This window comes from Danio aesculapii, chromosome 4, assembly GCF_903798145.1.
Source record: "Danio aesculapii chromosome 4, fDanAes4.1, whole genome shotgun sequence".
In the NCBI taxonomy this organism is placed as follows: domain Eukaryota; kingdom Metazoa; phylum Chordata; class Actinopteri; order Cypriniformes; family Danionidae; genus Danio; species Danio aesculapii.
In genome coordinates this window covers 49,724,995-49,742,778 of record NC_079438.1, presented here as the reverse complement: position 1 = coordinate 49,742,778, position 17,784 = coordinate 49,724,995, and the positions used below count along the sequence as shown (strand labels likewise).

Below are 17,784 nucleotides of genomic sequence, written 5' to 3'. Positions count from 1 at the left end.
TGTGATAAACCTCCATTAAGGACCAGACTGCCTTAATACATGCTCATGTTGTCAAATAAAAGAAACACTGTGAAAATAACCCCATTAAAATGACAACATTGTGACATATGTTTATCTAAATAAACTGACCTGCCCAGCCATGGGAGAAGAAACATTCATTTATTCAAACAAACAAACAATATAAACGTTACTTACAGGTCACTGTATTGTCACGGTGTTCCTGCACTTTACGGTTCGGCTTGTTTATGTGCTGTTTACAGATATTATAATGAAATCACGGAGCTGTCAGGATTTGTGTTTATGTGTTGTATCATCAAGCCTCATGCTGTCAAACACCTGAAGCTGCGGGTCAGACTGAACGTGAAACAATGCGCGCCGCCTAGTGGAGCGGATGGAGAACTGCGCTACAGTTTATAACACACGAGTAAAATTGTAGGTTTAACACGCTTAACATTATTATTTTAATAGTTTAATGTCAAATTCCAACCACAGACTCAGAAGGTCTTCATAATGCATTTAAAAACACGTTAATGCTCAAGAAAAAGTGCCTAATAAACTTGTGAATAGGTGATCCTCAGGTCCCTCCTGTGGTCAATAGGTGTATCCGCATTAATGAAATAAACACAAGGTGGACGGAGAGTCAGTCGCGTGAACACTGAAGAGAGATTAAGGAGATTTAAACACATTCTAGGATATTTTACAACACATTTGACTTTGTGAGTGTCTCGGCCAGCAGAAGATCGAGATCAGCTTTAACCTGGAGTAAAACAGATCAACTGGAAAGCTCATGTAAACACTCGCAGCAATGAATGGACAATCCTCCGAGACTCAGGGTAAAGTAGATGTGCGTTTGACTTGATTTATTTACATGCACGTGCGCCGCTGTTGTTCACTGTTGAAGTGTTTTGCTGTGTCTTGTTTGCAGAATCAACCATCATTTATATCAATGCTGCTGGAATCTGCAAACAATTCCAGACCAGCAGGATTTTGTGCTTTTACCATCCAGTTACCACCACACCAATCCCACAGAGAAATCTGACATCGCAATGCATGAAAATGACCCATATGACATTCAAGTTCATGTTTAGATTTCACATATATAAAATATGTCACATATGAAACATGTTCATTTACAAATATCATTAATATAAATATATAATTAAAACATATAAAAGTAATTAAAATATGTGCATGTATGTTTAAATATATTCGCTATAATTTCAGATGCTCATATATGGATATTTTAGCACTGCTTTTAATACAAGGAGATTGCCAATGTGTCTTCGGCTAAAATGCCTAACTCTGGGCATCTGGTGGTAGAGGGGTTGAATTGCTCCAGATCCTCTCTCATATGTTCATATATGCTCAGGTCTCCATATAAGGTAGAAGGCAACACATTACAAGTAAAACTCACCAGGACATTGCAGTTTCTATTAAAACCAGTGCAATTTGCATTATAACCATTTAACTCTTACTAATTCTCTAGCAATCTCATTATTTTCCCAGTGTGATCTTGAAAGAGAAGTTTAACCTCAGATTGTTCAAGATATAATTTTTTATTTGTAAAAACTGTACATCCCACATTTATTTCACACTATCCATTTAAACAAATGTTTATATCTCCAAAACAAGTTAAATGTCATTGCCACTTGATGCATATTCATTCAGTTCAGTAATACAGGCTGCAGCATGTGCTTTATAAATCAGTGTTAAGTTAAAGTATGAAGAATTAAGTTAAATATAATTTCACTTTTGTTCATCATGAAGATCTCGGCTCAAGAGTTTTTACTGAACGGCTCTTCCTCTGCTTCAGTAATGAAGATGTAAAGCTCTGAGTCTCTGGATGGCTCAGGATGGATGAGTCTCTGGCTTCTACAGACCTATGATGACCATTTATTTCCAGCACAGGGTAAACCACAGCCAAACATTATGAGGACTGATCATTCATGATGCATGTAAAGCTTGATTAGTTATTTAGGCAATATTGAGTGAATGATCATTAAAGTCTGTGTGAGCTAATGACTAAATACTTTTACATATTCAAATAACAGATGCACAAGATCAGACCGATGTGTTCAATTATGAATGAATGTCTAAAAATGTTCAGTTGTGCCACTTTATTTTGAGCTTTGACATGAAATTGATAGTGGTCTATGTGTTTGGTTCATAACAGTACTTTACCTGTCCATGAGTGGATGTCCTTCATTACAGGCACTGTCTATCCACACGTCCCACAGCTCTGCTTTTGTTGATCGTATGACCCAAATACATTCTTTATTTTGTAGAAGAGACACATAAACTGACTTCATTTCATGTGCTGTATCATTTGTTAAAGCACAGCTACAGCACAACATTGAAATACCAGATGGAATTATTGGTTTCTTTGCATTTTTAATGTTCAGTTATAGCTTATTCTGTCACTTACTGATGATATTGACCTTTCTTCTCCATTTCAAATAAAATGTTGTGATTTAGGGCATTTTAATGTTTGCTAATAACACTGACGATGAAAGACCAGTGTTTTAACTTTGTTTATTAAAGTGTTTAACTCAAGATTTGGGGCCGGTTGCACCAGCAGCGTATGAGTTAAAACAGCCTGGTTGTGACATAAAGGGACACTAAGTTACACACTACTAAATATTTTTGTGTTGCACCACTGATCTTAGTGTAAATGTAACGCTACGCTCCAACTAAGTACTTACAGCAGCCTCTACCCATGAATATCTGTAGAAAAGAGATGAGAGCGAGATTAGTTTACACAGAGGAGCTCATGGTGATACTGAAGAATGATCTACCCCCACTCACAGCCTTATTTACACTCAAATCTCAAATAGTTTTGGTTTGTAAAACAATAGTTCAAGTGTTTTGTGTTTATTGTACCCATCATTTAAAGTCAGAATCACTCATGACTGAGCTTTTCTCCCTGTTTTTTTCTCTTTCATGTGCAGCCTATTAAAATAATATCAGGTTTAATGTTTGGATAACTTAATGTGTATTTCACCTGCATTCACATCACACACAGCAGGTATGTGTGTCGTCTGTTCTTGACTCACTGTAATGTTGTCATTTAATTTGCATTGGACATTGTGTACATGATATGTTGTGGTTTTCTTGGAGCAGCTGATATAAATGCAGAATTTTAAAGCAGTTTAACGATTTAAAGGCTTTTTATTGGATATTATGTCATTCAATGCGACTACGCATTACTTTACCGAGAGCTTACGGCCTACTATGTTCTGCTTTTAAGAGCATGTGGTGCAACAGAAGTAAGAACAAATTTAGTTACAAACTAGCTAGTGGTTACTAAGCCTCTAGTGTGCACTTTATGTTCCAGCTCAAGCAATAGCCTACCAACAGCTGGTGCAACCCTACCACTGATCTATACAGAAGGACCCCTACTCTGGTGGAGTAAACCTGACTTTCAATCATCACAACAAATGAAATCAAATTTGTTATCCTGACCAACTAACAATTTCTGGACAAAAACTTTCAGCAAGTCTGATACAGTTTAGGAAACGAACCCTGCTATATTGATAAACTAATTCAAACTTACTATGCAAAACACAACTAACATGAAAAAACAGTTGTTTATAGTGAGTAAATACTGTAGTGATTTTGAACCATACTATAGTAAACTGAATTAATCTGTTGGAGTAATTTTAAAGTTCATATGATAATACAGCAACCAGATATAAACGAGTGACCCTGTACTAAGATTAACTCAGCGCATTCTCTACAGCTATAGGGTAAATTACATTACTATACACCAGTTTACTGTGGTAAAAATTTGAGTGTACTACAGTATTTGTTAGAGTTTATCAGTCCACTATAGTTAATGCTGTACTATAATATATTCAGTATAATAAACTTTCCTATTCTGTGTTTAAAAAACACCACAGTAATTACTTTAAATTACTATAGTATTATTTCTGAAAAGCACTATTAATGAATAGTTACGTACCATTGAGCTGCGTGACAGGTGATTGCAGCATTTTATCTGGACCGTGTGTGTCAGTTTTATTGGCTGTTGTGCTGAAATATCTGCCTTTGACTGATTTTGACAGATTTTGACAATAATATTGATTTTCTTATTGATCGTGTCATTGCAGGATCTGTCGGTTAAACGGTTTTGGTGTTGTCGTGGAAACAGGCGACCGTTATCAAGCGTCATGATGTCAAGGTGTGACGCTTACGCCGCCTAGTGGACCTGATGGAGAACTGCGTTTGCTAGCTTTACTCCATTACTTTGAATGTGCTCTGGGCAAAATAATTTGACGAGATGCAAGTGTGAAAATTGGAGATTCATATTCATAAATTGGCATCTAATCTAACTAATCGATGATTTATTCAGGAGCAGAATCATGTGGTGTGAACGCATCAAAAACTGGACAAAATATCTTCTAGTACTCTTTTAATGCGTCTTGGTGTCAAGTTTGTTTCACTTCTGTCTTTGGTAATGTTAATCACTAATTTAAGTTGCTGAATCACTGTTGGCTGATCTAAGCAGCATTTGTAGAAAACTTTGACTGATTACTGAATGCATACGACATGTTTAAACAAATAAAGTGTGCGTTATATAATGAATATTAAACATTTGTTTGCGTTTCACAGATCAGTGTTTCAGCTCCATCTTGTGGACAATAAGTGGATCTGCATTAATACATTAAACTGAATTACAAAGACATTTTTCCATTAGGAGAAATCCTAATCCTGAAGATCCACTTTCCAGAGTGAAACTTCAACCTGATTAAAACACCTGAGGCTGTTAATTAAGCACTTTCAGCAAACGAGAAGCTTCAAGGCAAATGTGTGACAAACTCTGTAATTCAAGTGATGATAATAAAAGATTTATTTGACTAAACTGATGATGCTTTTACAAATGATGTAAGTGTTTTCACTGTGAGTTTGATTTAATAAAAAGTATTTTAAAAGTATTTTTGGTTTTCAGTATTCACTTCAGTAAACTTATTTGATAATATTTTTTTTCATTTATTAGTGCATGTGACAATTTATAATCATCTAAAAAGTCCCACTTTTTAATGTGATTGATAAAACTCATGAACCATCACAAACTCTGTGGTGCTGCGTATAATTGTTGACATGAAACTCCATGAAACTAAAAAAAAACAATCCACAATTAAGGAGTTTTCAACATGCACAATAAATATACTCAAACTCGACTGACTCTCTGATTACAGATATGAAGCGTGAATTGTTTTCCTCTGCATCACAAAGCTTGTAACGGTTTGATGATAGCTGTTATGTGTCGTTTGTTTATTTTTCTTAAATACAACATTAGCAAAGGTGGGATTGAACCCGGTCACACAGATTGCAAAACTAGTGTTTAAGCGCTTGAACCACTAAATCATGAGCTCAGTTCCCACTCCCATTAACCTTAAATATATTGTAATCAATGCTACAGCTGTGTCGATAAATTTAAATGACTTATACTTAAATCAAGCACAACACATATGTCACTAACTCTGTGGTGCAGAGGATAATCTTTCACTCTAGGCATGTTCAAGAATGTAGAGACTTAGGTTCGTCTCCTGCTCTTGCTGAAGTGAAAAGTTTGTAAATCAATGTTATGCTAGGGAATCACTGTGAAAACAAAGATGCTAAAACCTATTCTCTTTCTGTGGTGTGGAGGATAACCGTTCACTCTTTGCATATTTATACTGTAGAGTTGTGGGTTCAAATCCCTCTCTTGCTAATGTGAAATGTATTGTAATTAATGCTTAAGCTTCAATAAAAACAAGAATCACTCTGAAAACAAACACCATTATCAGCACTACCGCTGTGGCGCAGAGGATAACTTCTTGCTCTTTGAATATTTTATAACACAGAGACGTGGGTTCAAATTCCACTCTTGCTAATGTGAAATGTTTTGTAATTAATGCTTTGGCTGAAGTGAAAACAAAAATCACTCTGTAAACGGTCCAGCTGAAATCATCTCTTCCACTTTGGTCCAGAGGATAACTGTTCACTGTTTGTGCATTTTATAGTGCAGAGTCAGGGGTTCGAATCCCACTATTGCTAAAGTGAAGTGTGTTGAAATCAATACATAAGCTGTAGTGAAAAAAGAATCACACTGAAAGCAAACGCCTGCTGTTGTCACTGCCTCTGTGGTGCAGTGGATAATGAGTTGCTCTTTGCTTGTTTTTTAACGCAGAGATGTGGGTTCGAATCCCACTCTTGCAAACATTACATTGTAACTGAAGTCTAACCTTCAGCTGAAAGCCAAAAATTGCTGAATAACCTCTGTGGTCTAGTGGTTGAAGAATTGACTATCAAACAAGAGAGCCTATGTTCGAATCTCGCTAGTATTAAAATTTTTCTGCATTCACCATAAACAGATCAATAAAACCCCATTTAAGACGCAGATTAACTACACAGACCAAATGGGTGAGTGGATAAAGAGTTCAGCTTTCATCTTGGAGATCGGGGTTCGAATCCAACTAATCTTTAGGTTAAACTGTTGTCAAAAAAAAGACAAAATTGCGCGAAGTACAGCTCTCAGTGTGAAAGTCACGATGGCACTAGTGGCAAACACCGTTGGTTGCGGACAAGGTTACCGTTGAGGCATGGGCTCAAATCCCACCAAAAACAGCTGTGAATACAGCAGAGTACCTGGGGCGGTACAACATAAGAGGCGGATACCGGAAACAATCTGGGGTGGCAAGAGATAAAAGGCGGATACCGGAAACAATCTGAGGCAGCAAGAGATAAGAGGCGGATACTGGAAATAAACTGAGGGAGTGATACAGAATGGCAAGAAGGATCGGTGACAATGAAACACGGACCAGAAACATACCTGCGGTGGTAAAAGAGATGGAAGGCTGGACTGACAGGTGGGCGTGACAAACATGAGAGAGGCGTGGCTGAGAGAGAAGGGTGGAGCAGTGGCCGGTGAGGAGGAGCGGTGAGAGAAGGAGGAGCACAGAAAAAAAAAAGCCAAAACTTTTTTTTTTGAACCCCAAAAACGGCCTAAAATGAGCTCTCTAGAAAAGTTTAGTATCAGCGTGGTGATTCGAACCCACATCTTGTGTGATGGCCTTGGATCTCTAACACTTTGCTCTGACCACTAGGCCATCACTGGACATAATAATAAGTGTTCTTTTGGTTATTTTGATGTTACCCACGTGTGCCACAGTTTAACAAAAAAAAAAAAAGGCCAACTGAACACAATAAACCATTTCAATAAAATAACTATTAGTTTTTGTAAATATGAACATTTAGTAATATATAAATCTTACGTCTTTCAGTCGGATTTTCAAATTTTAACACTAAAAGCTTTTTCTCTAATTAAATTACTTTTTTAATGTGTCAAAACTGTATTTTAAAACAAAATTAAGAATATGAAAACAATTAAAAACAATAAAAATCATTAAATTAAGTTTAAATATTTACAATCTATTAAAATATATTGACTATAAATAACTATAAAAGTCTGTCACATATTTTAATAAAATCATATCACAATATATTAATAATTAAAAGTCTTCAAATGTTAAAACACACAGCAGGAACTCACTTCTAAAAGAATGAATACTGTGTGACTCACATGCTGTTGAAGTCGAGGTGAGTTAATGAATCCCTCCTGCCGTCTGGTGCATGAAGGGTCCTTCACTTCATTCTGTCTAATGATAACCTGAGGTCAAGGTTATGGCCTTCAAACTGTCTTTGTGTTTCAGCGATAGCAAGCCTATAACATACACAAGAACAAGACAAATGCTATTGATTGTTCTGTTTTAGCAGTACAAATCATATTGCATGAAAAGGAAATAACAAAATTAATACAGTATATAATAATAAAACTATTTAAGACAATTTTAAATGTAATATCAAAATATTATAGCACTTTAGATCTACACAACACCTATATACAAAGACAACAGACACACAAAAATACTAATAACAGCAAGAGAATATCAAACAGAGCAGCAATAGAGCATCATGTCAAGTCTGTGATAAACCTCCATTAAGGACCAGACTGTCTTAATACATGCTCATGTTGTCAAATAAAAGAAACACTGTGAAAATAACCCCATTAAAATGACAACATTGTGACTTAAATGTTTATCTAAATAAACTGACCTGCCCAGCCATGGGAGAAGAAACATTCATTTATTCAAACAAACAAACAATATAAACGTTACTTACAGGTCACTGTATTGTCACTGTGTTCCTGCACTTTACGGTTCGGCTTGTTTATGTGCTGTTTACAGATATTATAATGAAATCACGGAGCTGTCAGGATTTGTGTTTATGTGTTGTATCATCAAGCCTCATGCTGTCAAACACCTGAAGCTGCGGGTCAGACTGAACGTGAAGCAATAGGCGCCGCCTAGTGGAGCGGATGGAGAACTGCGCTACAGTTTACAACACACGAGTAATATTGTAGGTTTAACACGCTTAACATTATTATTTTAATAGTTTAATGTCAAATTCCAATCACAGACTCAGAAGGTCTTCATAATGCATTTAAAAACACGTTAATGCTCAAGAAAAGGTGCCTAATAAACTTGTGAATAGGTGATCCTCAGGTCCCTCCTGTGGTCAATCGGTGTATCCGCATTAATGAAATAAACACAAGGTGGACGGAGAGTCAGTCGCGTGAACACTGAAGAGAGATTAAGGAGATTTAAACACATTCTAGGATATTTTACAACACATTTGACTTTGTGAGTGTCTCGGCCAGCAGCAGATCGAGATCAGCTTTAACCTGGAGTAAAACAGATGAACTGGAAAGCTCATGTAAACACTCGCAGCAATGAATGGACAATCCTCCGAGACTCTGGGTAAAGTAGATGAGCGTTTGACTTGATTTATTTACATGCACGTGCGCCGCTGTTGTTCACTGTTGAAGTGTTTTGCTGTGTCTTGTTTGCAGAATCAACCATCATTTATATCAATGCTGCTGGAATCTGCAAACAATTCCAGACCAGCAGGATTTTGTGCTTTTACCATCCAGTTACCACCACACCAATCCCACAGAGAAATCTGACATGGCAATGCATGAAAATGACCCATATGACATTCAAGTTCATGTTTAGATTTCACATATATAAAATATGTCACATATGAAACATGTTCGTTTACAAATATCATTAATATAAATATATAATTAAAAATGTAAAAGTAATTAAAATATGTGCATGTATGTTTAAATATGTTCGCTATAATTTCAGATGTTCATATATGGATATTTTAGCACTGCTTTTAATAAAAGGAGATTGCCAATGTGTCTTCGGCTAAACTGCCTAACTCTGGGCATCTGGTGGTAGAGGGGTTGAATTGCTCCAGATCCTCTCTCATATGTTCATATATGCTCAGGTCTTCATATAAGGTAGAAGGCAACACATTACAAGTAAAACTCACCAGGACATTGCAGTTTCTATTAAAACCAGTGCAATTTGCATTATAACCATTTAACTCTTACTAATTCTCTAGCAATCTCATTATTTTCCCAGTGTGATCTTGAAAGAGAAGTTTAACCTCAGATTGTTCAAGATATAATTTTTTATTTGTAAAAACTGTACATCCCACATTTATTTCACACTATCCATTTAAACAAATGTTTATATCTCCAAAACAAGTTAAATGTCATTGCCACTTGATGCATATTCATTCAGTTCAGTAATACAGGCTGCAGCATGTGCTTTATAAATCAGTGTTAAGTTAAAGTATGAAGAATTAAGTTAAATATAATTTCACTTTTGTTCATCATGAAGATCTCGGCTCAAGAGTTTTTACTGAACGGCTCTTCCTCTGCTTCAGTAATGAAGATGTAAAGCTCTGAGTCTCTGGATGGCTCAGGATGGATGAGTCTCTGGCTTCTACAGACCTATGATGACCATTTATTTCCAGCACAGGGTAAACCACAGCCAAACATTATGAGGACTGATCATTCATGATGCATGTAAAGCTTGATTAGTTATTTAGGCAATATTGAGTGAATGATCATTAAAGTCTGTGTGAGCTAATGACTAAATACTTTTACATATTCAAATAACAGATGCACAAGATCAGACCGATGTGTTCAATTATGAATGAATGTCTAAAAATGTTCAGTTGTGCCACTTTATTTTGAGCTTTGACATGAAATTGATAGTGGTCTATGTGTTTGGTTCATAACAGTACTTTACCTGTCCATGAGTGGATGTCCTTCATTACAGGCACTGTCTATCCACACGTCCCACAGCTCTGCTTTTGTTGATCGTATGACCCAAATACATTCTTTATTTTGTAGAAGAGACACATAAACTGACTTCATTTCATGTGCTGTATCATTTGTTAAAGCACAGCTACAGCACAACATTGAAATACCAGATGGAATTATTGGTTTCTTTGCATTTTTAATGTTCAGTTATAGCTTATTCTGTCACTTACTGATGATATTGACCTTTCTTCTCCATTTCAAATAAAATGTTGTGATTTAGGGCATTTTAATGTTTGCTAATAACACTGACGATGAAAGACCAGTGTTTTAACTTTGTTTATTAAAGTGTTTAACTCAAGATTTGGGGCCGGTTGCACCAGCAGCGTATGAGTTAAAACAGCCTGGTTGTGACATAAAGGGACACTAAGTTACACACTACTAAATATTTTTGTGTTGCACCACTGATCTTAGTGTAAATGTAACGCTACGCTCCAACTAAGTACTTACAGCAGCCTCTACCCATGAATATCTGTAGAAAAGAGATGAGAGCGAGATTAGTTTACACAGAGGAGCTCATGGTGATACTGAAGAATGATCTACCCCCACTCACAGCCTTATTTACACTCAAATCTCAAATAGTTTTGGTTTGTAAAACAATAGTTCAAGTGTTTTGTGTTATTGTACCCATCATTTAAAGTCAGAATCACTCATGACTGAGCTTTTCTCCCTGTTTTTTTCTCTTTCATGTGCAGCCTATTAAAATAATATCAGGTTTAATGTTTGGATAACTTAATGTGTATTTCACCTGCATTCACATCACACACAGCAGGTATGTGTGTCGTCTGTTCTTGACTCACTGTAATGTTGTCATTTAATTTGCATTGGACATTGTGTACATGATATGTTGTGGTTTTCTTGGAGCAGCTGATATAAATGCAGAATTTTAAAGCAGTTTAACGATTTAAAGGCTTTTTATTGGATATTATGTCATTCAATGCGACTACGCATTACTTTACCGAGAGCTTACGGCCTACTATGTTCTGCTTTTAAGAGCATGTGGTGCAACAGAAGTAAGAACAAATTTAGTTACAAACTAGCTAGTGGTTACTAAGCCTCTAGTGTGCACTTTATGTTCCAGCTCAAGCAATAGCCTACCAACAGCTGGTGCAACCCTACCACTGATCTATACAGAAGGACCCCTACTCTGGTGGAGTAAACCTGACTTTCAATCATCACAACAAATGAAATCAAATTTGTTATCCTGACCAACTAACAATTTCTGGACAAAAACTTTCAGCAAGTCTGATACAGTTTAGGAAACGAACCCTGCTATATTGATAAACTAATTCAAACTTACTATGCAAAACACAACTAACATGAAAAAACAGTTGTTTATAGTGAGTAAATACTGTAGTGATTTTGAACCATACTATAGTAAACTGAATTAATCTGTTGGAGTAATTTTAAAGTTCATATGATAATACAGCAACCAGATATAAACGAGTGACCCTGTACTAAGATTAACTCAGCGCATTCTCTACAGCTATAGGGTAAATTACATTACTATACACCAGTTTACTGTGGTAAAAATTTGAGTGTACTACAGTATTTGTTAGAGTTTATCAGTCCACTATAGTTAATGCTGTACTATAATATATTCAGTATAATAAACTTTCCTATTCTGTGTTTAAAAAACACCACAGTAATTACTTTAAATTACTATAGTATTATTTCTGAAAAGCACTATTAATGAATAGTTACGTACCATTGAGCTGCGTGACAGGTGATTGCAGCATTTTATCTGGACCGTGTGGTGTCAGTTTTATTGGCTGTTGTGCTGAAATATCTGCCTTTGACTGATTTTGACAGATTTTGACAATAATATTGATTTTCTTATTGATCGTGTCATTGCAGGATCTGTCGGTTAAACGGTTTTGGTGTTGTCGTGGAAACAGGCGACCGTTATCAAGCGTCATGATGTCAAGGTGTGACGCTTACGCCGCCCTAGTGGACCTGATGGAGAACTGCGTTTGCTAGCTTTACTCCATTACTTTGAATGTGCTCTGGGCAAAATAATTTGACGAGATGCAAGTGTGAAAATTGGAGATTCATATTCATAAATTGGCATCTAATCTAACTAATCGATGATTTATTCAGGAGCAGAATCATGTGGTGTGAACGCATCAAAAACTGGACAAAATATCTTCTAGTACTCTTTTAATGCGTCTTGGTGTCAAGTTTGTTTCACTTCTGTCTTTGGTAATGTTAATCACTAATTTAAGTTGCTGAATCACTGTTGGCTGATCTAAGCAGCATTTGTAGAAAACTTTGACTGATTACTGAATGCATACGACATGTTTAAACAAATAAAGTGTGCGTTATATAATGAATATTAAACATTTGTTTGCGTTTCACAGATCAGTGTTTCAGCTCCATCTTGTGGACAATAAGTGGATCTGCATTAATACATTAAACTGAATTACAAAGACATTTTTCCATTAGGAGAAATCCTAATCCTGAAGATCCACTTTCCAGAGTGAAACTTCAACCTGATTAAAACACCTGAGGCTGTTAATTAAGCACTTTCAGCAAACGAGAAGCTTCAAGGCAAATGTGTGACAAACTCTGTAATTCAAGTGATGATAATAAAGATTTATTTGACTAAACTGATGATGCTTTTACAAATGATGTAAGTGTTTTCACTGTGAGTTTGATTTAATAAAAAGTATTTTAAAAGTATTTTTGGTTTTCAGTATTCACTTCAGTAAACTTATTTGATAATATTTTTTTTTCATTTATTAGTGCATGTGACAATTTATAATCATCTAAAAAGTCCCACTTTTTAATGTGATTGATAAAACTCATGAACCATCACAAACTCTGTGGTGCTGCGTATAATTGTTGACATGAAACTCCATGAAACTAAAAAAAAAACAATCCACAATTAAGGAGTTTTCAACATGCACAATAAATATACTCAAACTCGACTGACTCTCTGATTACAGATATGAAGCGTGAATTGTTTTCCTCTGCATCACAAAGCTTGTAACGGTTTGATGATAGCTGTTATGTGTCGTTTGTTTATTTTTCTTAAATACAACATTAGCAAAGGTGGGATTGAACCCCGGTCACACAGATTGCAAAACTAGTGTTTAAGCGCTTGAACCACTAAATCATGAGCTCAGTTCCCACTCCCATTAACCTTAAATATATTGTAATCAATGCTACAGCTGTGTCGATAAATTTAAATGACTTATACTTAAATCAAGCACAACACATATGTCACTAACTCTGTGGTGCAGAGGATAATCTTTCACTCTAGGCATGTTCAAGAATGTAGAGACTTAGGTTCGTCTCCTGCTCTTGCTGAAGTGAAAAGTTTGTAAATCAATGTTATGCTAGGGAATCACTGTGAAAACAAAGATGCTAAAACCTATTCTCTTTCTGTGGTGTGGAGGATAACCGTTCACTCTTTGCATATTTATACTGTAGAGTTGTGGGTTCAAATCCCTCTCTTGCTAATGTGAAATGTATTGTAATTAATGCTTAAGCTTCAATAAAAACAAGAATCACTCTGAAAACAAACACCATTATCAGCACTACCGCTGTGGCGCAGAGGATAACTTCTTGCTCTTTGAATATTTTATAACACAGAGACGTGGGTTCAAATTCCACTCTTGCTAATGTGAAATGTTTTGTAATTAATGCTTTGGCTGAAGTGAAAACAAAAATCACTCTGTAAACGGTCCAGCTGAAATCATCTCTTCCACTTTGGTCCAGAGGATAACTGTTCACTGTTTGTGCATTTTATAGTGCAGAGTCAGGGGTTCGAATCCCACTATTGCTAAAGTGAAGTGTGTTGAAATCAATACATAAGCTGTAGTGAAAAAAGAATCACACTGAAAGCAAACGCCTGCTGTTGTCACTGCCTCTGTGGTGCAGTGGATAATGAGTTGCTCTTTGCTTGTTTTTTAACGCAGAGATGTGGGTTCGAATCCCACTCTTGCAAACATTACATTGTAACTGAAGTCTAACCTTCAGCTGAAAGCCAAAAATTGCTGAATAACCTCTGTGGTCTAGTGGTTGAAGAATTGACTATCAAACAAGAGAGCCTATGTTCGAATCTCGCTAGTATTAAAATTTTTCTGCATTCACCATAAACAGATCAATAAAACCCCATTTAAGACGCAGATTAACTACACAGACCAAATGGGTGAGTGGATAAAGAGTTCAGCTTTCATCTTGGAGATCGGGGTTCGAATCCAACTAATCTTTAGGTTAAACTGTTGTCAAAAAAAAGACAAAATTGCGCGAAGTACAGCTCTCAGTGTGAAAGTCACGATGGCACTAGTGGCAAACACCGTTGGTTGCGGACAAGGTTACCGTTGAGGCATGGGCTCAAATCCCACCAAAAACAGCTGTGAATACAGCAGAGTACCTGGGGCGGTACAACATAAGAGGCGGATACCGGAAACAATCTGGGGTGGCAAGAGATAAAAGGCGGATACCGGAAACAATCTGAGGCAGCAAGAGATAAGAGGCGGATACTGGAAATAAACTGAGGGAGTGATACAGAATGGCAAGAAGGATCGGTGACAATGAAACACGGACCAGAAACATACCTGCGGTGGTAAAAGAGATGGAAGGCTGGACTGACAGGTGGGCGTGACAAACATGAGAGAGGCGTGGCTGAGAGAGAAGGGTGGAGCAGTGGCCGGTGAGGAGGAGCGGTGAGAGAAGGAGGAGCACAGAAAAAAAAAAGCCAAAACTTTTTTTTTTGAACCCCAAAAACGGCCTAAAATGAGCTCTCTAGAAAAGTTTAGTATCAGCGTGGTGATTCGAACCCACATCTTGTGTGATGGCCTTGGATCTCTAACACTTTGCTCTGACCACTAGGCCATCACTGGACATAATAATAAGTGTTCTTTTGGTTATTTTGATGTTACCCACGTGTGCCACAGTTTAACAAAAAAAAAAAAAGGCCAACTGAACACAATAAACCATTTCAATAAAATAACTATTAGTTTTTGTAAATATGAACATTTAGTAATATATAAATCTTACGTCTTTCAGTCGGATTTTCAAATTTTAACACTAAAAGCTTTTTCTCTAATTAAATTACTTTTTTAATGTGTCAAAACTGTATTTTAAAACAAAATTAAGAATATGAAAACAATTAAAAACAATAAAAATCATTAAATTAAGTTTAAATATTTACAATCTATTAAAATATATTGACTATAAATAACTATAAAAGTCTGTCACATATTTTAATAAAATCATATCACAATATATTAATAATTAAAAGTCTTCAAATGTTAAAACACACAGCAGGAACTCACTTCTAAAAGAATGAATACTGTGTGACTCACATGCTGTTGAAGTCGAGGTGAGTTAATGAATCCCTCCTGCCGTCTGGTGCATGAAGGGTCCTTCACTTCATTCTGTCTAATGATAACCTGAGGTCAAGGTTATGGCCTTCAAACTGTCTTTGTGTTTCAGCGATAGCAAGCCTATAACATACACAAGAACAAGACAAATGCTATTGATTGTTCTGTTTTAGCAGTACAAATCATATTGCATGAAAAGGAAATAACAAAATTAATACAGTATATAATAATAAAACTATTTAAGACAATTTTAAATGTAATATCAAATATTATAGCACTTTAGATCTACACAACACCTATATACAAAGACAACAGACACACAAAATACTAATAACAGCAAGAGAATATCAAACAGAGCAGCAATAGAGCATCATGTCAAGTCTGTGATAAACCTCCATTAAGGACCAGACTGTCTTAATACATGCTCATGTTGTCAAATAAAAGAAACACTGTGAAAATAACCCCATTAAAATGACAACATTGTGACTTAAATGTTTATCTAAATAAACTGACCTGCCCAGCCATGGGAGAAGAAACATTCATTTATTCAAACAAACAAACAATATAAACGTTACTTACAGGTCACTGTATTGTCACTGTGTTCCTGCACTTTACGGTTCGGCTTGTTTATGTGCTGTTTACAGATATTATAATGAAATCACGGAGCTGTCAGGATTTGTGTTTATGTGTTGTATCATCAAGCCTCATGCTGTCAAACACCTGAAGCTGCGGGTCAGACTGAACGTGAAGCAATAGGCGCCGCCTAGTGGAGCGGATGGAGAACTGCGCTACAGTTTACAACACACGAGTAATATTGTAGGTTTAACACGCTTAACATTATTATTTTAATAGTTTAATGTCAAATTCCAATCACAGACTCAGAAGGTCTTCATAATGCATTTAAAAACACGTTAATGCTCAAGAAAAGGTGCCTAATAAACTTGTGAATAGGTGATCCTCAGGTCCCTCCTGTGGTCAATCGGTGTATCCGCATTAATGAAATAAACACAAGGTGGACGGAGAGTCAGTCGCGTGAACACTGAAGAGAGATTAAGGAGATTTAAACACATTCTAGGATATTTTACAACACATTTGACTTTGTGAGTGTCTCGGCCAGCAGCAGATCGAGATCAGCTTTAACCTGGAGTAAAACAGATGAACTGGAAAGCTCATGTAAACACTCGCAGCAATGAATGGACAATCCTCCGAGACTCTGGGTAAAGTAGATGAGCGTTTGACTTGATTTATTTACATGCACGTGCGCCGCTGTTGTTCACTGTTGAAGTGTTTTGCTGTGTCTTGTTTGCAGAATCAACCATCATTTATATCAATGCTGCTGGAATCTGCAAACAATTCCAGACCAGCAGGATTTTGTGCTTTTACCATCCAGTTACCACCACACCAATCCCACAGAGAAATCTGACATGGCAATGCATGAAAATGACCCATATGACATTCAAGTTCATGTTTAGATTTCACATATATAAAATATGTCACATATGAAACATGTTCGTTTACAAATATCATTAATATAAATATATAATTAAAAATGTAAAAGTAATTAAAATATGTGCATATATGTTTAAATATGTTCGCTATAATTTCAGATGTTCATATATGGATATTTTAGCACTGCTTTTAATAAAAGGAGATTGCCAATGTGTCTTCGGCTAAACTGCCTAACTCTGGGCATCTGGTGGTAGAGGGGTTGAATTGCTCCAGATCCTCTCTCATATGTTCATATATGCTCAGGTCTTCATATAAGGTAGAAGGCAACACATTACAAGTAAAACTCACCAGGACATTGCAGTTTCTATTAAAACCAGTGCAATTTGCATTATAACCATTTAACTCTTACTAATTCTCTAGCAATCTCATTATTTTCCCAGTGTGATCTTGAAAGAGAAGTTTAACCTCAGATTGTTCAAGATATAATTTTTTATTTGTAAAAACTGTACATCACACATTTATTTCACACTATCCATTTAAACAAATGTTTATATCTCCAAAACAAGTTAAATGTCATTGCCACTTGATGCATATTCATTCAGTTCAGTAATACAGGCTGCAGCATGTGCTTTATAAATCAGTGTTAAGTTAAAGTATGAAGAATTAAGTTAAATATAATTTCACTTTTGTTCATTATGAAGATCTCGGCTCAAGAGTTTTTGCTGAACGGCTCTTCCTCTGCTTCAGTAATAAAGATGTAAAGCTCTGAGTCTCTGGATGGCT

General features: G+C 36.1%; 1 long non-coding RNA gene across 3 annotated transcripts in view; it reads right to left on the bottom strand.

Moving 5' to 3' along the window:
- Positions 1-17,784, bottom strand: part of LOC130223207 (uncharacterized) — a 54,376-nt gene that overhangs the window by 20,447 nt on the left and 16,145 nt on the right. For 2 of the 3 annotated variants that reach the window (XR_008836621.1, XR_008836623.1), the window contains 2 exons: positions 15,535-15,675; positions 7,565-7,705 (listed from right to left, as the gene is read on the bottom strand). This is a non-coding gene — a long non-coding RNA (uncharacterized LOC130223207). Of the gene's footprint in view, positions 1-7,564; positions 7,706-15,534; positions 15,676-16,131; positions 16,259-17,784 lie in introns of those variants that run through there. The other variant, XR_008836622.1, reaches the window with a different exon arrangement.